The following is a 24481-nucleotide window of genomic DNA, read 5'->3' on the forward strand; positions in this document are numbered from 1 at the left end:
TACGGTCAGAAGACGTCTCCTCCGCCGCGTCCACGCTCCTCCACACTCACTTCCGGTTCCGGCTACGTCACTTCCTTTTTTTCCCCTACACAGCGCCCGTTGCCATGGGAACTGATTCGTTCATCAGATTTGATCGTAAATGCCACAAACCACCGCCAGGGCCAGGCACAATAGTACAGCAGCCATAGCGAGCAGATCGCCACATGTAGGGACCTACGGCCGATCAGAGCCTGGACCTGGTCACAGCCTCCCCCGAGTATGCTGACTGGGGACATACATGCACCAAACGAGACCCAACACGTGAGGAATTCCCTATTCATTTACAGAAAAAGCCACGTGTTTCTTCTTTCCATCAGTGCTTCCAAGGCCATGTGCACACGTTCAGTGTTTGGAGAGGTTTTTACCTCAGCATAAGCCCAAACCAGGAGTGCGACAATCAGCGGAAAATAGAAACACGGCACCACTGCTGGATTCATCTTCAAATACTGCGGTAAAAACCTACCAAATCCTCAGTGTGTGCACGAGGTCTAAAAGAGGCTGATTAGGATTTTTTTTTTTCAAAATGGATAACTGCAGAAAAAAAAGCAAGCCAAACAGAGATATTCCATAGACCTAAATATCATAATTTTTATTGGTTAAAAAACACACACACACAATTTAAAAACATACATAAAAAACAAAAAGGGGGGAGACAATAGAAAGAAATGATATAATGGGTGGCCAGAATAATCTATAACTATTTATAGAGGTGGACTGCTCTGCTGCATCAATTTGAACATGAAAGCAGGGAAGTCTGAACTAGGCTGAATAGAAAGTAAGTATAATCATGAGAAACAGGTAAAAACCAATTCTGACAAAGCAGTTTATTCTAGATCAGTATAAACATGTCAATAAATAATCCTGACCATAGGAGATATAGGAATATAAATCCAGATAATTGTATAGATACGCAGGGAGGATTAACTTTATAATGCTGATCATAAATGACTGCTGCCTATATATTCCATTCTGCCCCATCTATATATATAATTGCCTTATTCTGTCTGTCTGTCTGTCTGTCTGTCTGTCTGTCTGTCTGTCTGTCTGTCTGTCTGTCTGTCTGTCTGTCTGTCTATCTGTCTGTCTGTCATGCTCCGAAATTGTGTCCTTACGGTGACACAAAGCTGATTGGCCGCTGGGCTCGCCATGGCCCCGCCCCCCCACACGGATTGGCCTCTCGCCCCGGCTCTCTGCAGGCCCCGCCCCCCTCACGCAATCCACGCTCGCTCTGGCCCAACTGACACGGAGCCCCGATTCCCAGGTGAGTACACACACACACATCAGATCACACTCACTCTCACACATCACAACATGCTGGGATATCGCTTGCTTCTACACCGGCTCCGTCAGGATCCCAGCAGCGCCAGACATAACCTTGCGATGCTGGGATCTTCACGGAGGCCGTGAAAGCTGGTAACCATTATACACATCGGGTAACTAAGGTCCCTTAGTTACCCGATGTGTATCATAGTTAACAGTGTACAGCGGCTCACACTCACTCTCACACACACCTCACACACACATCACATCGCATCCACACATCAAGGTCCTGCAGCGCCGGAAAATACAGACACATAACAGCACACACACATAACAGCACACACATACACACACACAAATCAGATCACACTCACACACACACACATCACATCGCATCCACTTACTCACAACATCCTGGGATATCGCTTGCTTCTCGGCCTCGATACTGTGCTGTTGTGATCTTCCAGGACCTGCCGGAGGATCACATGGCCAGAAGCATGTGATATCCCCGGATGTTGTGAGTATAAGCGCGTATGTGCGATATCGTCAGTGTCTGTGTGTGTGAGTGGATGCGATCGGGTGTGTGTGAGTGGATGCGATCGGGTGTGTGTGAGTGGATGCGATCGGGTGTGTGTGAGTGGATGCGATCGGGTGTGTGTGAGTGGATGCGATCGGGTGTGTGAGTGTCGGCAGAGGAGCACGGCGTGCTGGAGGAGGCTGGGAGCAGAGAGGCTGATCATGGGGAAGGCTGGGAGGAGAGAGGCTGATGGTGGGGGAGGCTGGGACGAGGGAGGCTGATGCTGGTGGAGGCTGATGCTTGGGGAGGCTGGGAGCGGAAGGCTGATGCTGAGGGAGGCTGGGAGAGGGAGGCTGGGAGGAAGGAGGCTGGGAGGAGAGAGGCTGATCCTGGGGAAGGCTGGGAAGGGGAGGCTGATGCTGGGGGAGGCTGGAAGGAGAGAGGCTGGAAGGAGAGAGGCTGATGCATGGGGAGGCTGATGCTGGGGGAGGCTGGAAGGAGAGAGGCTAATGCTGGTGGAGGCTGATGCTTGGGGAGGCTGATGCTGGGGGAGACTGGGAGGGGAAGGCTGATGCTGAGGGAGGCTGGGAGGAAGGAGGCTGGGAGGAGAGAGGCTGATCCTGGGGAAGACTGGGAACGGGAGGCTGATGCTGAGGGAGGCTGGAAGGAGAGAGGCTGATGCTGGGGGAGGCTGGAAGGAGAGAGGCTGATGCTGGTGGAGGCTGATGCTTGGGGAGGCTGATGCTGGGGGAGACTGGGAGCGGAAGGCTGATGCTGAGGGAGGCTGGGAGGAAGGAGGCTGGGAGGAGAGAGGCTGATCCTGGGGAAGGCTGGGAAGGGGAGGCTGATGCTGGGGGAGGCTGGAAGGAGAGAGGCTGATGCTGGTGGAGGCTGATGCATGGGGAGGCTGATGCTGGGGGAGACTGGGAGCAGAAGGCTGATGCTGAGGGAGGCTGGGAGGAAGGAGGCTGGGAGGAGAGAGGCTGATCCTGGGGAAGGCTGGGAAGGGGAGGCTGATGCTGAGGGAAGCTGGAAGGAGAGAGGCTGATGCTGGGGGAGGCTGGAAGGAGAGAGGCTGAGGCTGGGAGGAGAGAGGCTGATGCTGGGGAAGGCTGATGCTGAGGGAGGCTGGGAGGGGAAAGCTGATGCTGGGGAAGGCTGGGAGGACGGAGGCTGGGAGGAGAGAGGCTGATCCTGGGAAGGCTGGGAGAGGGAGGCTGATGCTGGAGGAGGCTGGAAGGAGAGAGGCTGATGTTGGCGGAGGCTGATGCTGGGGAGGCTGGGAGACGGAGGCTGATGCTGAGGGAGGCTGGGAAGAGGGAGGCTGGGAGAGGTAGGCTGAGAGAAGAGAGGCTGATGCACACACACACACACACACACACACACACACACACACACACACACACACACACACACACGCGCGCGCGCGCACTGCACAACACACCACACACACACACACACTGGGAACCACAAACAACTGCCCTACACAGACACCCACACATACAGACAACGCTGCACACACAGACAACGCTGCACACACAAACACCGCGGCACACACAAATATACGCACATACCGCACAACACACACATTGCTCAAAACATACCTCCCCCCAAAACACACCACACACACACAAACCGCGCAACACACACACAACGCTACAGACACACAGCGCTCCACAAACAACGCAACACACATACAACACCGCTCTCACCCCCCGTCACACCCAGACAACACCCAGAACATGTACAGCGCCTACACAAACACTTGGTAACTACAGACAACAACATCTCTCTCTATATATATATATATATAACAAAAATCATACATGAACTACACAATACGTAAATTCTAGAATACCCGATGCGTAGAATCGGGCCACCTTCTAGTCTATATATATAATTGCCTTATTCTGTCTGTCTGTCTGTCTATCTGTCTGTCTATCTGTCTGTCTGTCATGCTCCGAAATTGTGTCCTTACGGTGACACAAAGCTGATTGGCCGCTGGGCTCGCCATGGCCCCGCCCCCCCCACACGGATTGGCCTCTCGCCCCGGCTCTCTGCAGGCCCCGCCCCCCTCACGCAATCCACGCTCGCTCTGGCCCAACTGACACGGAGCCCCGATTCCCAGGTGAGTACACACACACACATCAGATCACACTCACTCTCACACACACCTCACACATCACAACATGCTGGGATATCGCTTGCTTCTACACCGGCTCCGTCAGGATCCCAGCAGCGCCAGACATAACCTTGCGATGCTGGGATCTTCACGGAGGCCGTGAAAGCTGGTAACCATTATACACATCGGGTAACTAAGGTCCCTTAGTTACCCGATGTGTATCATAGTTAACAGTGTACAGCGGCTCACACTCACTCTCACACACACCTCACACACACATCACACACACATCACATCGCATCCACACATCAAGGTCCTGCAGCGCCGGAAAATACAGACACATAACAGCACACACACATAACAGCACACACATACACACACACAAATCAGATCACACTCACACACACATCACATCGCATCCACATACTCACAACATCCTGGGATATCGCTTGCTTCTCGGCCTCGATACTGTGCTGTTGTGATCTTCCAGGACCTGCCGGAGGATCACATGGCCAGAAGCATGTGATATCCCCGGATCTTGTGAGTATAAGCGCGTATGTGCGATATCGTCAGTGTCTGTGTGTGTGAGTGGATGCGATCGGGTGTGTGTGAGTGGATGCGATCGGGTGTGTGTGAGTGGATGCGATCGGGTGTGTGTGAGTGGATGCGATCGGGTGTGTGTGAGTGGATGCGATCGGGTGTGTGTGAGTGGATGCGATCGGGTGTGTGAGTGTCGGCAGAGGAGCACGGCGTGCTGGAGGAGGCTGGGAGCAGAGAGGCTGATCATGGGGAAGGCTGGGAGGAGAGAGGCTGATGGTGGGGGAGGCTGGGACGAGGGAGGCTGATGCTGGTGGAGGCTGATGCTTGGGGAGGCTGGGAGCGGAAGGCTGATGCTGAGGGAGGCTGGGAGAGGGAGGCTGGGAGGAAGAAGGCTGGGAGGAGAGAGGCTGATCCTGGGGAAGGCTGGGAAGGGGAGGCTGATGCTGGGGGAGGCTGGAAGGAGAGAGGCTGGAAGGAGAGAGGCTGATGCATGGGGAGGCTGATGCTGGGGGAGGCTGGAAGGAGAGAGGCTAATGCTGGTGGAGGCTGATGCTTGGGGAGGCTGATGCTGGGGGAGACTGGGAGGGGAAGGCTGATGCTGAGGGAGGCTGGGAGGAAGGAGGCTGGGAGGAGAGAGGCTGATCCTGGGGAAGACTGGGAACGGGAGGCTGATGCTGAGGGAGGCTGGAAGGAGAGAGGCTGATGCTGGGGGAGGCTGGAAGGAGAGAGGCTGATGCTGGTGGAGGCTGATGCTTGGGGAGGCTGATGCTGGGGGAGACTGGGAGCGGAAGGCTGATGCTGAGGGAGGCTGGGAGAGGGAGGCTGGGAGGAAGGAGGCTGGGAGGAGAGAGGCTGATCCTGGGGAAGGCTGGGAAGGGGAGGCTGATGCTGGGGGAGGCTGGAAGGAGAGAGGCTGATGCTGGTGGAGGCTGATGCATGGGGAGGCTGATGCTGGGGGAGACTGGGAGCAGAAGGCTGATGCTGAGGGAGGCTGGGAGGAAGGAGGCTGGGAGGAGAGAGGCTGATCCTGGGGAAGGCTGGGAAGGGGAGGCTGATGCTGAGGGAAGCTGGAAGGAGAGAGGCTGATGCTGGGGGAGGCTGGAAGGAGAGAGGCTGAGGCTGGGAGGAGAGAGGCTGATGCTGGGGAAGGCTGATGCTGAGGGAGGCTGGGAGGGGAAAGCTGATGCTGGGGAAGGCTGGGAGGACGGAGGCTGGGAGGAGAGAGGCTGATCCTGGGAAGGCTGGGAGAGGGAGGCTGATGCTGGAGGAGGCTGGAAGGAGAGAGGCTGATGCTGGCGGAGGCTGATGCTGGGGAGGCTGGGAGAGGGAGGCTGATGCTGAGGGAGGCTGGGAAGAGGGAGGCTGGGAGAGGTAGGCTGAGAGAAGAGAGGCTGATGCACACACACACACACACACACACACACACGCGCGCGCGCACTGCACAACACACCACACACACACACACACACACACACACTGGGAACCACAAACAACTGCCCTACACAGACACCCACACATACAGACAACGCTGCACACACAGACAACGCTGCACACACAAACACCGCGGCACACACAAATATACGCACATACCGCACAACACACACATTGCTCAAAACATACCTCCCCCAAAACACACCACACACACACAAACCGCGCAACACACACACAACGCTACAGACACACAGCGCTCCACAAACAACGCAACACACGCAACACACATACAACACCGCTCTCACCCCCCGTCACACCCAGACAACACCCAGAACATGTACAGCGCCTACACAAACACTTGGTAACTACAGACAACAACATCTCTCTCTCTATATATATATATATATAACAAAAATCATACATGAACTACACAATACGTAAATTCTAGAATACCCGATGCGTAGAATCGGGCCACCTTCTAGTATATATATATATATATATATACTAGAAGGTGGCCCGATTCTACGCATGATGCACACACACACACACACACACACACACGCGCGCGCGCACTGCACAACACACCACACACACACACACACACACACACTGGGAACCACAAACAACTGCCCTACACAGACACCCACACATACAGACAACGCTGCACACACAGACAACGCTGCACACACAAACACCGCGGCACACACAAATATACGCACATACCGCACAACACACACATTGCTCAAAACATACCTCCCCCCAAAACACACCACACACACACAAACCGCGCAACACACACACAACGCTACAGACACACAGCGCTCCACAAACAACGCAACACACGCAACACACATACAACACCGCTCTCACCCCCCGTCACACCCAGACAACACCCAGAACATGTACAGCGCCTACACAAACACTTGGTAACTACAGAAAACAACATCTCTCTATATATATATATATAACAAAAATCATACATGAACTACACAATATATATATATAAATACTAGAAGGTGGCCCGATTCTACGCATCGGGTATTCTAGAATTTACGTATTGTGTAGTTCATGTATGATTTTTGTTATATATATATATATATAGAGAGATGTTGTTGTCTGTAGTTACCAAGTGTTTGTGTAGGCGCTGTACATGTTCTGGGTGTTGTCTGGGTGTGACGGGGGGTGAGAGCGGTGTTGTATGTGTGTTGCGTGTGTTGCGTTGTTTGTGGAGCGCTGTGTGTCTGTAGCGTTGTGTGTGTGTTGCGCGGTTTGTGTGTGTGTGGTGTGTTTTGGGGGGAGGTATGTTTTGAGCAATGTGTGTGTTGTGCGGTATGTGCGTATATTTGTGTGTGCCGCGGTGTTTGTGTGTGCAGCGTTGTCTGTGTGTGCAGCGTTGTCTGTATGTGTGGGTGTCTGTGTAGGGCAGTTGTTTGTGGTTCCCAGTGTGTGTGTGTGTGTGTGTGTGTGTGGTGTGTTGTGCAGTGCGCGCGCGCGTGTGTGTGTGTGTGTGTGTGTGTGTGCATCAGCCTCTCTTCTCTCAGCCTACCTCTCCCAGCCTCCCTCCTCCCAGCCTCCCTCAGCATCAGCCTCCCTCTCCCAGCCTCCCCAGCATCAGCCTCCGCCAGCATCAGCCTCTCTCCTTCCAGCCTCCTCCAGCATCAGCCTCCCTCTCCCAGCCTTCCCAGGATCAGCCTCTCTCCTTCCAGCCTCCCCCAGCATCAGCCTCCCCATGCATCAGCCTCTCTCCTTCCAGCCTCTCTCCTTCCAGCCTCCCCCAGCATCAGCCTCCCCTTCCCAGCCTTCCCCAGGATCAGCCTCTCTCCTCCCAGCCTCCTTCCTCCCAGCCTCCCTCTCCCAGCCTCCCTCAGCATCAGCCTTCCGCTCCCAGCCTCCCCCAGCATCAGCCTCTCTCCTTCCAGCTTCCCTCAGCATCAGCCTCCCCTTCCCAGCCTTCCCCAGGATCAGCCTCTCTCCTCCCAGCCTCCTTCCTCCCAGCCTCCCTCAGCATCAGCCTTCTGCTCCCAGTCTCCCCCAGCATCAGCCTCCCCATGCATCAGCCTCCACCAGCATCAGCCTCTCTCCTTCCAGCCTCCCCCAGCATCAGCCTCCCCTTCCCAGCCTTCCCCAGGATCAGCCTCTCTCCTCCCAGCCTCCTTCCTCCCAGCCTCCCTCTCCCAGCCTCCCTCAGCATCAGCCTTCCGCTCCCAGTCTCCCCCAGCATCAGCCTCCCCAAGCATCAGCCTCCACCAGCATCAGCCTCTCTCCTTCCAGCCTCCCCCAGCATCAGCCTCTCTCCTTCCAGCCTCCCTCAGCATCAGCCTCCCGTTCCCAGTCTTCCCCAGGATCAGCCTCTCTCCTCCCAGCCTCCTTCCTCCCAGCCTCCCTCAGCATCAGCCTTCCCCTCCCAGTCTCCCCCAGCATCAGCCTCCCCAAGCATCAGCCTCCACCAGCATTAGCCTCTCTCCTTCCAGCCTCCCCCAGCATCAGCCTCCCCATGCATCAGCCTCTCTCCTTCCAGCCTCTCTCCTTCCAGCCTCCCCCAGCATCAGCCTCCCCTTCCCAGCCTTCCCCAGGATCAGCCTCTCTCCTCCCAGCCTCCTTCCTCCCAGCCTCCCTCTCCCAGCCTCCCTCAGCATCAGCCTTCCGCTCCCAGCCTCCCCAAGCATCAGCCTCCACCAGCATCAGCCTCCCTCGTCCCAGCCTCCCCCACCATCAGCCTCTCTCCTCCCAGCCTTCCCCATGATCAGCCTCTCTGCTCCCAGCCTCCTCCAGCACGCCGTGCTCCTCTGCCGACACTCACACACCCGATCGCATCCACTCACACACACCCGATCGCATCCACTCACACACACCCGATCGCATCCACTCACACACACCCGATCACATCCACTCACACACACCCGATCGCATCCACTCACACACACCCGATCGCATCCACTCACACACACAGACACTGACGATATCGCACATACGCGCTTATACTCACAAGATCCGGGGATATCACATGCTTCTGGCCATGTGATCCTCCGGCAGGTCCTGGAAGATCACAACAGCACAGTATCGAGGCCGAGAAGCAAGCGATATCCCAGGATGTTGTGAGTATGTGGATGCGATGTGATGTGTGTGTGTGTGAGTGTGATCTGATTTGTGTGTGTGTATGTGTGTGCTGTTATGTGTGTGTGCTGTTATGTGTCTGTATTTTCCGGCGCTGCAGGACCTTGATGTGTGGATGCGATGTGATGTGTGTGTGATGTGTGTGTGAGGTGTGTGTGAGAGTGAGTGTGAGCCGCTGTACACTGTTAACTATGATACACATCGGGTAACTAAGGGACCTTAGTTACCCGATGTGTATAATGGTTACCAGCTTTCACGGCCTCCGTGAAGATCCCAGCATCGCAAGGTTATGTCTGGCGCTGCTGGGATCCTGACGGAGCCGGTGTAGAAGCAAGCGATATCCCAGCATGTTGTGATGTGTGAGGTGTGTGTGAGAGTGAGTGTGATCTGATGTGTGTGTGTGTACTCACCTGGGAATCGGGGCTCCGTGTCAGTTGGGCCAGAGCGAGCGTGGATTGCGTGAGGGGGGCGGGGCCTGCAGAGAGCCGGGGCGAGAGGCCAATCCGTGTGGGGGGGCGGGGCCATGGCGAGCCCAGCGGCCAATCAGCTTTGTGTCACCGTAAGGACACAATTTCGGAGCATGACAGACAGACAGACAGATAGACAGACAGACAGACAGACAGACAGACAGACAGACAGAATAAGGCAATTATATATATAGACTAGAAGGTGGCCCGATTCTACGCATCGGGTATTCTAGAATTTACGTATTGTGTAGTTCATGTATGATTTTTGTTATATATATATATATATATATATAGAGAGATGTTGTTGTCTGTAGTTACCAAGTGTTTGTGTAGGCGCTGTACATGTTCTGGGTGTTGTCTGGGTGTGATGGGGGGTGAGAGCGGTGTTGTATGTGTGTTGCGTGTGTTGCGTTGTTTGTGGAGCGCTGTGTGTCTGTAGCGTTGTGTGTGTGTTGCGCGGTTTGTGTGTGTGTGGTGTGTTTTGGGGGGAGGTATGTTTTGAGCAATGTGTGTGTTGTACGGTATGTGCGTATATTTGTGTGTGCCGCGGTGTTTGTGTGTGCAGCGTTGTCTGTGTGTGCAGCGTTGTCTGTATGTGTGGGTGTCTGTGTAGGGCAGTTGTTTGTGGTTCCCAGTGTGTGTGTGTGTGTGTGTGTGTGTGGTGTGTTGTGCAGTGCGCGCGCGCGTGTGTGTGTGTGTGTGTGTGTGTGCATCAGCCTCTCTTCTCTCAGCCTACCTCTCCCAGCCTCCCTCTTCCCAGCCTCCCTCAGCATCAGCCTCCGTCTCCCAGCCTCCCCAGCATCAGCCTCCGCCAGCATCAGCCTCTCTCCTTCCAGCCTCCTCCAGCATCAGCCTCCCTCTCCCAGCCTTCCCAGGATCAGCCTCTCTCCTCCCAGCCTCCGTCCTCCCAGCCTTCCCCAGCATCAGCTTTCCCCTCCCAGCCTCCCTCAGCATCAGCCTTCCCCAGCATCAGCCTCTCTCCTCCCAGCCTCAGCCTCTCTCCTTCCAGCCTCCCCCAGCATCAGCCTCTCTCCTTCCAGCTTCCCTCAGCATCAGCCTCCCCTTCCCAGCCTTCCCCAGGATCAGCCTCTCTCCTCCCAGCCTCCTTCCTCCCAGCCTCCCTCAGCATCAGCCTTCTGCTCCCAGTCTCCCCCAGCATCAGCCTCCCCATGCATCAGCCTCCACCAGCATCAGCCTCTCTCCTTCCAGCCTCCCCCAGCATCAGCCTCCCCTTCCCAGCCTTCCCCAGGATCAGCCTCTCTCCTCCCAGCCTCCTTCCTCCCAGCCTCCCTCTCCCAGCCTCCCTCAGCATCAGCCTTCCGCTCCCAGTCTCCCCCAGCATCAGCCTCCCCAAGCATCAGCCTCCACCAGCATCAGCCTCTCTCCTTCCAGCCTCCCCCAGCATCAGCCTCTCTCCTTCCAGCCTCCCTCAGCATCAGCCTCCCGTTCCCAGTCTTCCCCAGGATCAGCCTCTCTCTTCCCAGCCTCCTTCCTCCCAGCCTCCCTCAGCATCAGCCTTCCCCTCCCAGTCTCCCCCAGCATCAGCCTCCCCAAGCATCAGCCTCCACCAGCATTAGCCTCTCTCCTTCCAGCCTCCCCCAGCATCAGCCTCCCCATGCATCAGCCTCTCTCCTTCCAGCCTCTCTCCTTCCAGCCTCCCCCAGCATCAGCCTCCCCTTCCCAGCCTTCCCCAGGATCAGCCTCTCTCCTCCCAGCCTCCTTCCTCCCAGCCTCCCTCTCCCAGCCTCCCTCAGCATCAGCCTTCCGCTCCCAGCCTCCCCAAGCATCAGCCTCCACCAGCATCAGCCTCCCTCGTCCCAGCCTCCCCCACCATCAGCCTCTCTCCTCCCAGCCTTCCCCATGATCAGCCTCTCTGCTCCCAGCCTCCTCCAGCACGCCGTGCTCCTCTGCCGACACTCACACACCCGATCGCATCCACTCACACACACCCGATCGCATCCACTCACACACACCCGATCGCATCCACTCACACACACCCGATCGCATCCACTCACACACACCCGATCGCATCCACTCACACACACCCGATCGCATCCACTCACACACACAGACACTGACGATATCGCACATACGCGCTTATACTCACAACATCCGGGGATATCACATGCTTCTGGCCATGTGATCCTCCGGCAGGTCCTGGAAGATCACAACAGCACAGTATCGAGGCCGAGAAGCAAGCGATATCCCAGGATGTTGTGAGTATGTGGATGCGATGTGATGTGTGTGTGTGTGAGTGTGATCTGATTTGTGTGTGTGTATGTGTGTGCTGTTATGTGTGTGTGCTGTTATGTGTCTGTATTTTCCGGCGCTGCAGGACCTTGATGTGTGGATGCGATGTGATGTGTGTGTGATGTGTGTGTGAGGTGTGTGTGAGAGTGAGTGTGAGCCGCTGTACACTGTTAACTATGATACACATCGGGTAACTAAGGGACCTTAGTTACCCGATGTGTATAATGGTTACCAGCTTTCACGGCCTCCGTGAAGATCCCAGCATCGCAAGGTTATGTCTGGCGCTGCTGGGATCCTGACGGAGCCGGTGTAGAAGCAAGCGATATCCCAGCATGTTGTGATGTGTGAGGTGTGTGTGAGAGTGAGTGTGATCTGATGTGTGTGTGTGTGTGTACTCACCTGGGAATCGGGGCTCCGTGTCAGTTGGGCCAGAGCGAGCGTGGATTGCGTGAGGGGGGCGGGGCCTGCAGAGAGCCGGGGCGAGAGGCCAATCCGTGTGGGGGGGCGGGGCCATGGCGAGCCCAGCGGCCAATCAGCTTTGTGTCACCGTAAGGACACAATTTCGGAGCATGACAGACAGACAGATAGACAGACAGACAGACAGACAGACAGACAGACAGAATAAGGCAATTATATATATAGATATATATATAACAAAAATCATACATTAACTACACAATACGTAAATTCTAGAATACCCGATGCGTTGAATCGGGCCACCTTCTAATGTAACATATAAGAATGAAGAGAAACCAAGGGAAAAATTGTGCCAGCGAAGTCAATGGAAAATGTGGATTTTCCAACCCCACTTTGCGTTTCAAAACACACCTTAAAATTTGCATATTTTGTGGCAAAAACCATGCGTTCAAAGAAGCAACATGTCAATTGTTTTTGCCATTTTAGGTCAGTTTTGTTAACATTGGAATCAATGATAAATGTCAAAAAACAAGATTCCTACAAATTCCTGCGTTTTACCTTCCTTTTCAGTGCAGAAAACATGCGTTTTGGACTTCCAAAACGCATGCTTTTTGATCATTAAAATGATGATTTCATATGTCCCTTCACACACACACATAATCCTACAATTTAAATTAAGGAAATTAATACTTTTTTGCTATTTTCCCTTAAAATATCATATTACCGCAATAGTTTAATGAACAAAATGTAATTTCATGATTTTTTTCTATGAATATAGATCCTGTATTTCCAATTTTTTCAAAGAATTTGACTATTTAAACTTTATTAAGCAGTGTCTTTATGTTCAAAACGCAACTATCAGAACGCAGGTGAAAACGCAGATAAAAAGCGCTGAAAACGCATCAAATACGCGGCAAATACGCATGCATTTTCAGCGCTAAATTTAAAAAAAGGCAACTTTGGTCAAATCAATTAAGCCCAAAACGTGCGTTCTGAACTGCAAGTAAGAGAACGCAAAGTGGGTCCCTGGCCTTACACTATTATGTACCTCACTCAATATGGTATTAATAGAAATGACGCTCAGCTTAAAGGGAACCTGTCAGGTGTAATATGTATCCAGAGCCACGAGCAGTACTGGGTGCATTTTGCTAATCCTTGCCGAACCGTCCCTGTACAGTCATGGCCAAAAGTTTTGAGAATGCTACAAATATTAATTTTTACAAAGTCTACTGCTTAAGTTTTTCTAATGGCAATTTGCATATACACCAGAATGTCATAAAGAGTGATCAGCTTAACAGCAATTACTTGCAAAGTCAATATTGGCTGAGAAAATGAACTTTAACCCCCAAAACACATTTCAACATCTTTGCATTCCTGCCTTAAAAGGAGCAGCTAACATTGTTTTAGTGATTGTTCCATTAACACAGGTGTGGGTGTTGATGAGGACAGGGCTGGCGATCAATCAGTCATGATTAAGTAAGAATGACACCACTGGACACTTTAAAAGGAGGCTGGTGCTTGGTATCATTGTTTCTCTTCAGTTAACCATGGTTATCTCTAAAGAAACACGTGCAGCCATCATTGCTCTGCACAAAAATGGCCTAACAGGGAAGAGTATCGCAGCTACAAAGATTCTACCTCAGTCACAATCTATCGCATCATCAAGAACTTCAAGGAGAGAGCTTCCATTGTTGCCAAAAAGGCTCCAGGGCGCCCAAGAAGGACCAGCAAACGCCAGGACCGTATCTTAAAACTGTTTCAGCTGCGGGATCGGACTACCAGCAGTGCCGAGCCAGCTCAGCAATGGCAGCAGGCTGGTGTGAGTGCTTCTGCACGCACTGTGAGGCGGAGACTGCTTGAGCAAGGCCTGGTTTCAAGGAGGGCAGCAAAGAAGCCACTTCTCTCCAGAAAAAACATCAGGGACCGACTGATATTCTGCAAAAGGTACAGGGAGTGGACTGCTGAGGACTGGGGTAAAGTCATTTTCTCAGATGAATCCCCTTTTCGAATGTTCGGGACATCTGGAAAACAGCTTATTAGGAGAAGAAGAGGTGAGCGCTACCACCAGTCTTGTCTCATGCCAACTGTTAAGCATCCTGAAACCATTCATGTGTGGGTTGCTTCTCAGCCAAGGGAATCGGCTCACTCACAGTCTTGTCTAAAAACACAGCCATGAATAAAGAATGGTACCAGAATGTCCTCCAAGAGCAACTTCTCCCAACTGTCCAAGAGCAGTTTGGCGCCCAACAGTGCCTTTTCCAGCATGATGGAGCACCTTGCCATAAAGCAAAGGTGATCACTAAATGGCTCATGGAACAAAACATAGAGATTTTGGGTCCATGGCCTAGAAACTCCCCAGATCTTAATCCCATTGAGAACTTTTGGGCAATCATCAAGAGACGGGTGGACAAACAAAAACCAACAAATTCTGGCAAAATGCAAGCATTGCTTATGCAAGAATGGACAGCTATCAGTCAGGATTTGGTCCAGAAGTTGATTGAGAGCATGCCAGGGAGAATTGCAGAGGTCCTGAAGAAGAAGGGTCAACACTGCAAATATTGACTTGCTGCATTAACTCATTCTAACTGTCAATATAACCTTTTGGTCCTCATAATATGATTGCAATTATATTTCTGTATGTGCTGTAAACATCAGACAAACACAATTAAAAACCAGAGGGCAACAGATCATGTGAAAATATCATTTTGGTGTCATTCTCAAAACTTTTGGCCATGACTGTATACACTAGCATAGCTAAAGAGATCTTTAGAAAATGTATTTCTAAAGGTTTTTTAGAATATGCTAAGGAGGACTTTAGCTCCTGCGCTCATTCTACACTCTTAGCATATTACCACGTCCACATGCTATGCCCACATGTGACGCATATACCTGTGTCCGTTGTCACTACTTCAGACGCCAGGTTTAGGCTCAGTGCACATGATCATAAGTCCCAGCACTTTCATTCATGGACACTATGGGTGTACGCGTCCCGGCTTCAGAGAGGTCTAGTGTGCATGACAACAGACGCAGGTACGCATGTCACCGCTGATGACACTGAGCAATGGGCATTGAATAGCATGTCAATACACCTCGGTGGGCCTGCTAACATGCTAAGAAGGCGGAATGAGCGAAGGAACTAACACCCTTGCGACTAGTCCCTGGCCTCATTAGCATATCATATCATAAAAGATCTTTAGAAATACTTTTTCTAAAGATCTCTTTAGCTATGCTAGTGTAGACAGGGACAGTTAGGCAGGGATTAGCAATATGCACCCAGAACTGCTCGTGTTCCTGGGTGCATATTGGACCTGACAGGTTCCCTTTAAAAAAAAAAACAAAAAAAAAACAACAACATTTATAGCTGTCAGAATGAGGCATCAGCCACATTTTTATAGCAAAATAAATGTAGAAATAAAACCAAAGACAGAGGAGCTATTATTTTTTTCTTTTCCACTCCTCAAAGAATTTTATTTCAGCAAAATATAATCCTGAAGGTTCTGTGGGCTCGTCCTATGAACGCTGAGCTTTTTCTTTCCATAAATTTTCTTTTGGATTCAGCTCCAGTGATCAGCTCGGCCATTGTAGCAGATTTATTTTCTTTCTTTTAAACCAGTTGAGAGTTTCCTTTTCTGTGTGTTTGGGATCATTGTTTTGCTGAAATGTCTACAGCCTCGTCAAAACTTTATCATCCTGGTAGATGGCAGCAGGTTTTTATCAAGAATGTCTCGGTACATTTGTCGATTCATCCTTCCTTCAAATATATGAAGTTTGCCAGTGCTTTATGCTGAAAAACAGCCCCGCATCATGATGTTCCCACCTCCAAACTTCTGGTGTTTTTTGAGTGATATGTAATGCCTTTTGGCCTCCAAACCTGTTGTGCATTATGGCATCCAAAGAGTTCAGTTTTGGTCTCATCTGACCCAACTATATTCTCCCAGTATTTCACAGGATTGTCTAAAGGGTGCTTTACACGCTGCGATATTGCTAACGATATATCGTCGGGGTCACGGTGTTTGTGACGCACATCCGGCGTCGTTAGCGACATCGCAGTGTGTGACAGCTAGGAGCGACAATCAACGATCGCAAAAACGTCAAAAATCGTTGACAGTTGCTCCTTTTCATAATATCGTTGGTGGTGCATGCCGCTGGTTGTTCGTCGTTCCTGCGGCATCACACATCGCTATGTGTGACACCGCAGGAACGACGAACATCTCCTTACCTGCGTCCACCGGCAATGAGGGAGGAAGGAGGTGGGCGGGATATTCCGCCCGCTCATCTCCGCCCCTCCGCTTCTATTGGACGGCTGCCATGTGACGCCGCACAAACCGCCCCCTTAGAAAGGACAGCGACGTCGCAGGAAAGGTAAGTCCATGTGACGGGTGTTAGCGATGTTGTGCGCCACGGGCAGTGATTTGCCCGTGTCGCAAAACCGACAGGGGCGAGTACACTCGCTAGCGATATCGATAGCGATATCGCAGCGTGTAAAGTGCCCTTTAATGTTGTGGAGCAAACTTTAACCCCTTCACCCCCCAGCCTGTTTTCACCTTCCTGACCGTGCAAATTTTTTCAATTCTGACCAATGTCATTTTATGAGTTAATAACTCTTGAACAGATCCCAGTCATTCTGAGAGTGTTTTTTGTGATATATTATACTTCATGTTAGGCCTCTCTCACATGTCCGTGAAAAACCACGGACGTATCAGAGGTGCGTTTTCCCCTCCGTGAGCCGTGTTTATGGCACGTGTGTTCTCCGTGTGTTATCCGTGATAACACACAGAGAACGGAACTTTCTGCTCACCTGTCCCTGGCGTCGCTGTCCGTGGTACTGATCTTCGGTCTCCGGTTCTGCCAACTCCCCGCTGCTGCTGCTTCTGGCCGCAGTGAAGTGAATATTCAATTAGCATAATGAGCGGCGGTCGGCAGCAAGTGACAGCAGCGGCAGAGACAGGAGGCCAGGAGAAGGTGAGTAAAGTTTTTTTTTTTTTTTTTTTTTTTTTCTTTCTCACAGACACATGTCTTTTCTCCGGTGCGTAGGCTACAACAAAAGAAGGTGGTATCCGAACGGCACCAGTAATTCCATATAAGTAAATAAGTCAAATATATGCTGGAAATAACATGTGCAAAAGATTACATTTTATTGTAACAAAGTCATGTGTGTACATGGTTAAAAACATTTATTCATCTGTATAGGTTGGGTCTATATTAACACATCATTCATTGTATATTGGGAAATTATCCTTGATGTTATATTAACGTTTGTGAGAAGATTGAGTTGTGTATAATCTGATTTGAAATGTTTTTAACCCTGTACACACATAACTTTTGTTACAATAAAATGTAATCTTTTGCACATGTTATTTCCAGCATATATTTGACTTATTTACTTATATGGAATTACTGGTGCCGTTCGGATACCACCTTCTTTTGTTGTAGCCTTCACAGGTTACGTATCTGGCACAGAATTCCTTGTAATTATAGGTGGTGCTCATATTCCCCCTTTTCTTTTCTCCGGTGCGTGTCACACAGAACACATCCGTGTTGTCCGTTTGCATTCCGTGTGACACGTTTGCATTCCGTGTGACACCCGTGATGCCGGAGAGAAAACGGACATGTCGGCGTGAGAAACACACGTAAATAAGGAACGGACACACGTTCCGTGCGCAAATACTTATGTGGGTCCAAAGTCATAGGATTACATAGGTCTACGTGTGTACGTGTCTCCGGTACATGAGAAAACTGCCAAACACGTACCGGAGGCACATACTTGCAAAAGAGGCCTTAGTGGTAAATTTAGGACAACATTGTTTGTGTTTATTTCTGAAATTAATGTAATTTTGCAGAAAATGTTGCCATTTTCAAAATTTTAACTTTTATGCTTTTGAATGAAAGAGCTATAGCACACAGAGTAGTTAATAAATAACATTTCCCTCATGCCTACTTTACATCAGCACCATTTTTTTTTTAAACATAATTTTTTTTCGTTAGGAAGTTAGAGGGGTTAAAAGTATATCAGCAACTTGTGGTTGAAAACAACTTTTGAGGCACAGTGGAAAGCTGAAAAGGGAAGGAGCGCCATATAATACAGATTTTGCTGTTAACCTCTTCATGACACATGATGTACTGGGTACGTCATGGATCATGTGAGGTTAATCCCCGTGGCCTGCCGTGGGCAGTCCGCTGCGATCCCCACACATATCAGCTGATTTCAACAGCTGACATGTGTGCCTGCTAGTCGCGAGTGGAATCGCGTCCCACCTGCAACTATTAACCCCTTACATCTCGCAGTCAAAATCTGGCAGCGGGATGTATATGTGCACCGCCATAACAGTAGCTTACCCGCCCCATCGAAAGTCACGTGACGTGATCACGTGACTTTTGGTGGTTGCTATGGTAGCACAGGGTCATGTGATGACGGCTGTAGGTATCATGAGTCCCTGCCTCTTACACCCGGCAGACTGCGGTGTGTAAATGTAACGCCTGCCTGGATCCACAAACTCAGACGGGCTGTAATGGACAGGCTAGAGGGAAGCCACTCACCAAGCAGGACCCCCAGAACCCTGAAAACCTTTAACCCCTATACAGGGATTTGGAATTACATAGGGCCCTGAAGATCACTACCTGTGGAAGGCTGCAGTCGGAAGTAGTTGTCAGGCAGGGTCAAACCAGGAATTGCGGAACAGGGATAGAATCGTCAGGCAAGAACGTAATCACAAACAAGCAGAGGTCAAAACCGGATCGGGCAGCGAGGTACAAAAACAGCAGGCAGGAGGGTAGTCAGGAAACAAGCGGTAATCAGCACACGAAATCACAGAACAGGACACAACAGGAGCCAGAATTTTCAGAACTATCTCTGGCAGAGGTCAGCAGACAGGAGGGGCATTAAAAAGGGTGTGGTGTCTTCCCATAGGCTGTAGCTGAATGATGGTACTTCAGCTGGGAGACACCCGCTATCTACAGTCAGCCAGTGGCACTGCAGATCCCCAGGAAACCCAGACCAGTGGATGAGCGGAGCCTGCGCCCACCGACGCCGCTGGCATCGACTCCTCTCCCATCACCAGCATTATCCACGGCAGGAACATGGCGTCGCCTGGCGATCGGAGTAGAAGTCGATGGAGCGAACTCCGGTGGTGACGTAACAGTAATAGGAGAGCTCCTTTTCTGCAGATCTCAGCTGTGTAGCTGTGATCTGGAGAAATGAAAGAGCGATCAGAGTGCTGATCGTTATAGTCCCCTACAAGAACTAGTAAAATAAAAAGAAAGTTTAAAAAACGTTCTAAAAAATTAAGAAAAAATAAAAAAACCTTAAAGTTCAAATCACCTCCCATTCGCCTTATTGAAAATTAAAGGGTTAAAAAAATAAAAAATATACACATATTTGCTATCACCGCGTTTAGAAATGCCCGATCTCTTAAAATATAAAATCAATTAATCTGATCAGTAAATGGCGTAGCGGCAAAAAATTTCCAAACGCCAAAATTATGTTTTTTGGTTGCCGCAAAGTTTGCGCAAAATGTAATAACAGGCAATTAAAATGTAGCATCTGTGCAAAAGTGGTACCATTAAAAATGTCAGCTCAAGACGCAAAAAATAAGCAGTCACTGGGCCCTAGATCCAGAAAAATGAGAACTCTACCGGTTTCGGAAAATGGCACAAAACGTGCACCACTTTGTTTGGACAAACTTGTGATTTTTTTTAACTCCTTAAATACAGATAATCCTATACATGTTTGGTGTCTACAAACTCGCACCGACCTCAGGCATCACATCGACACATCAGTTTTATCATATAGTGAACATGGTGAATAAAATATCTCAAAAACCATTCTGCGATCACACTTTTTTTTTTTGCAGTTTTTCCACACTTGAAATTTTTTTGCTGTTTTCCAGTACACTATATGGTAAAACTTATAGTTTCATTTAAAAGTACAACTTGTCCCGCAAAAAACAAGCCCTCATATGGTAAGACTGATGGAAAAATAAAAAAGTTACGGCTCTTGGAAGAAAGAGAACCTCATGAACTGAACTGAGGTCAACTCATGACCTCACCGCTCATCACACCCGCCGGCGGTTCGCATGCTACTGTGTGATCCACGTACAGTGAACTGCGGTGACCTCATGAGGTCATAAATGACCTCGTAAATGCCAGCAGCGGTCCTCACACAGCGTAGTGTGAGAACCAGCAGTGGCTGCTGTCCCGGTCTATAGGGTTTGTTCTATGAATGTTCTTCATAATGAATGTGATAATTTGGGATGTCTGTGGCCTGCTATTTTTAGGCTTGGAAGGGACCAATAATCATGGCCCTTCCCATCCTGAGAATACCAGACTCCAGCTGTCAGTTTCATCATGGCTGGTGATCCACTTTTGGGAAGATGCAAGATTAGAATATGTAGGGGGTAGGATATATATATTGTATAGGTGTTTGACCTTTATCTGTCTATCTATCTTTTTTTCTAACTTTGCACAGCTTTTATACATAAAAAAACATTCATTCCAGTATCATGCTTTTTTTCCGGTACTGTTCACATGGATGTTACACACGGACTGCACAGGGACACACGGATGGCCATACAGATGTCCAAAATGGACCATGCAACACTTGCTTTTTTTACATGGATGTGTAAAGGAGGCCTAAGGGTGCCGTGATCCTATTGACACTACAGATGTGTAACAGAATTTTATACCATCTGGCAGTGAAGAAGAAATAATTACATTTTTAGCACAACAAATTTGTTTTAGCACCAGAATTTACATTTTCACACAGGAAAATGGGTAAAATAGCACAAAAATGTGTCACACAATTTCTGCTGAATGTGGCAATACCCTATATCAGTTATCGCGAACCTTTCATACACCAAGTGCCCAAAGTGTAGGCCTAAACCCAATTTTTTTCTGAAGTGCCAACATGGCAAATAATTAATTGATTGTAAACTTACCTTTGCAGTCTTCTCTTCAGCAGGGGGGATCAAGCTTATATGTGCTTACCACACATTGAAGCCGAGCCACTCCCATTGCCCTTTCCAGACACAGCAGTTAGATTGATCTTTATGGAAAAAGATGCAGAATATTGGACACACAGACAGATTTTAGCATGGAATGCAATCAGATTTAACCCTGAAATCCACATTTACATTTCAAAGTCTGAACATCTCGAAATCCCATAAAGACATGGTTGCTCCCCTCTCCCTTCATTATGTATTTATGTCCTCCTTCCTGGGCCACTTCCTGGTAAACATGTCCCCCATCCTGATATATATTTCCTACATTCTGGTATATATGGCCCCATCCTGGTAAATGTACCCCATCCTGGTAAAAGTACCATATCCTGGCATGTTTCCCCATCCTTGTAAATGTGCTTCATCCTGGTAAATGTATCCCATCCAGTCATGTACCCCCATCCTGGCATGTACCTCCATCCTGGCATTTCCCCCATCCTGGCAGTTTCCCCATCCTGGCATGTTCCCTCATCCTTGCAGTTTCTGCATCCTGACATGTACCGCAATCCGGGCAGTTTCCCAATACTGGCATGTACCCCCATCCTGGCAGTTTCCTCATTCTGGCATGTTCCCCCATCCTTGGAAATGTACCCCATCCTGGCATGTACCCCTATCATGGCAGTTTCTCCATCCTGGTCTGTACTCTGTATTCTGGCATGTTCCCCCATCCTGGCATGTCTCCCCATCCTGGCATGTCTCCCCATCCTGGCATGTTTCCCCATCCTGGCATGTTTCCCCATCCTGGCATGTTTCCCCTATCCTGGCACATTCCCCCATCCTGGCATTGTTCCCCATCCTGGTATGTTCGTTCATCCTGTCATGTATCCCCATCCTGGCATGTTCCCCTAGTCTGGCATGTTCCCCCATCCTGGCAGTTTCCCCATTCTGACATGTTCCCCCATCCTGATACAGTCGCACACAGTTTAAAAAAAAAAAAAAAAAGCATACTCACCTTCTAAGCATACTCACCTCCACCACTGTGCTCTGCTCGGTCCTCAGTTCTCGCGATGCCACAAGACGTCATTTCGCCGGCGCCCTTAGTGACGCTCCCAATGTCTCCTAGGCCACAGGCCTGTGGTCTAGGAGAGGAGTGTCAGAGCGAGGAGAAATGTCTCCTCCACTCCAACACAGATTTGAACTGAATCACAGACAATAGATGCTATGTGTTTAAGCTGATAAACACTATCACACAAGAAAGACTCTTAAAAAACACATTCTTTATTGATGTACATGTTTAAAAAAAGGAATACACTCCTATTGTAATACTAAATAACACCTAATTATTACAAAGCAGCCAAAACAAATTAAAAAAAATCCAAAGCCGCACACCTTTGAGGAGATAAGGCCCCTTTACACACTGCAACATCGCTAGCGATATTGCTGTAACGTCACCGATTTTGTGACGTAATAGCAACCTCCCTAAAGTCTCTAAACAGTCGCTGGTGAGCTGTCAAACAGGCAGATCTGGCCAACGACGCAGCAGCGATACGGACCTGCAGAACGACCTCGCTGGTCGTTGGGGACGTGTCACACAGCAGCTATTTGACGACTCACACCTATGTTAGGGGCGTGGTGTTTGGCGCTGAAGTCGCCTAGGTGTCCTTTTTACACACCCCCATCAGCTCCGATTGGTGATCGCTACTGCGTTCTCATTGGCAATCCCGAGATTTGAAACATTGGCAAAAGTCGCGCTTGTGTTCCTGAGCTTCTGTTGCTTAGCGCATCTTTGTAGAATTCTCTGTGCGGCGACTCCACACTGGTTTATGTATACAGCATCAATACAGATTCTATACAATACTCACTCCATCTACAAGGTAAGCATCATTTGTGGGTCTTAAATGTATGATTTTTTTTAGCGATTCCCTTTTTTTTTTTTTTTTCTTCTTCATTTAGGGTCTGTGTAGTGATTCCGTTGTTACTACTGTACTCTGCGATAATGCTTAAAAACATTTGGGGTCTCAAATTGTGATCTTTGTTGCGCTTCTGTTTTTACTTATAGGACATTATCTGAGGCCATTTTCGGTGAGTCTTTTGTGGGAATTCCCATACAGCCCAGTTCTATATTGTGTTCATACTTCTACACTTGAAAGGAAATGGAGGCCTTGGCTTTACTGTACATACCCTTTAGCATGGGCGGCCATTTTAGGGTTTTCTGCCACGGCCTACAAAAACTAGTGTGGTTTGACAGGGGGTTTTTTTGTACTGTACTATGGAAAGGAAATGGAGGCCTTGGCTTTACTGTACATACCCTTTAGCATGGGCGGCCATGGGCATTTTCTTAACTTTTCTAAAATGTAACATATATGTTCCATTCTCAATGTTCCTTTTTCTTTATTTCAGATGTCCTCTTCTCAGGAATATATCTGTGAACTTATTGAGTTATATCGCTCAATGCCTTGCTTATGGAGGATAAAATCTGCAGATTACACCAATAAATATAAAAAAGGAGGCCTATCAAAAACTTGTAGCCTTTTTTAAGCTGCACCATCCTGATGACCTCGTTAATGAAAATGTAGTGAAAAGAAAACTTCAAGCTCTACATACGGTTTACAGGAGAGAGCTAAAAACAAAGGGAAGCAGTCGATTAAGTCAGGTACCTGAACGGATGATGTGTATACACCAACGTTGTGGTATTATGAGCTGCTGGCCTTCACAAGAGACCAAGAGGTACCCCAAGAATGGATAATCTCATGGACAAAGACCCTGACAAGGGGAGTTTGTCCCCTGTGGGAGATGTAAGTACTTTATATTAGTCCTTGAAACAGCATTGAAAGTTTGTAGGTATATGGTAAACTTTACTAAAAGATTGTAACTGTGGTTTTCAATGATAAATTTTGCATATTCCCAAAGTTATCCCTTCCACTTCATAAAAGTATACCCCTTCACTAGTTTCTGCCCATTCAATTTTCATACCGTTGAATTTCATATCCTGTAGTACTAGTCCGCCCCTCACATTAGTTTACAGTGCACGTGTAACCATGTGACTGCAGCTCATGATATTTGGGTTTTGCTTTAACATGATTTTTTTGTTCCCGCAGGACCGTTGTGAAGCTTTGTGCACTCAAACATGTGGCAGTGATGACATCACCAGGACTTCTGAGGAGACTACTGAAGAAGCTGTACCTCGGCGGATCTCATCAGGCAGGAAAAGAAAGGCCACCTCCTCGCCTTCACCTGATTTTCTTTGTTTGGCACAAAAGATTTTGGATCAGCAGAACAAACCTGCCATTTGCGGATTTGCCCAGTTTACAGATGAAAGATTTTGTATGCTAGATTAAAACCAATGTATGCATGCGGAAAGAGTTATGTTAGAGGTATTGAATAAAGCAGC

At 49.4% G+C, this 24481-nt stretch overlaps 1 protein-coding gene and 1 long non-coding RNA gene across 2 annotated transcripts in view; one reads left to right on the forward strand and one right to left on the reverse strand.

Moving 5' to 3' along the window:
• Window positions 1-83, reverse strand: part of POLR2H (RNA polymerase II, I and III subunit H) — a 38277-nt gene extending 38194 nt beyond the window's left edge. Inside the window, exon 1 of the mRNA XM_075340338.1 lies at window positions 4-83. The gene's annotated coding sequence lies outside the window, so the exon portion shown is untranslated. The remainder of the gene's footprint in view (window positions 1-3) is intronic.
• On the forward strand, window positions 62-24481 carry LOC142296570 (uncharacterized). The gene is made up of 3 exons (XR_012751652.1): window positions 62-814; window positions 23491-23885; window positions 24189-24481. It is a non-coding gene; the product is annotated as an uncharacterized LOC142296570 (long non-coding RNA).

The sequence above is a fragment of the Anomaloglossus baeobatrachus genome, chromosome 3, assembly GCF_048569485.1.
Source record: "Anomaloglossus baeobatrachus isolate aAnoBae1 chromosome 3, aAnoBae1.hap1, whole genome shotgun sequence".
NCBI classification, from domain to species: domain Eukaryota; kingdom Metazoa; phylum Chordata; class Amphibia; order Anura; family Aromobatidae; genus Anomaloglossus; species Anomaloglossus baeobatrachus.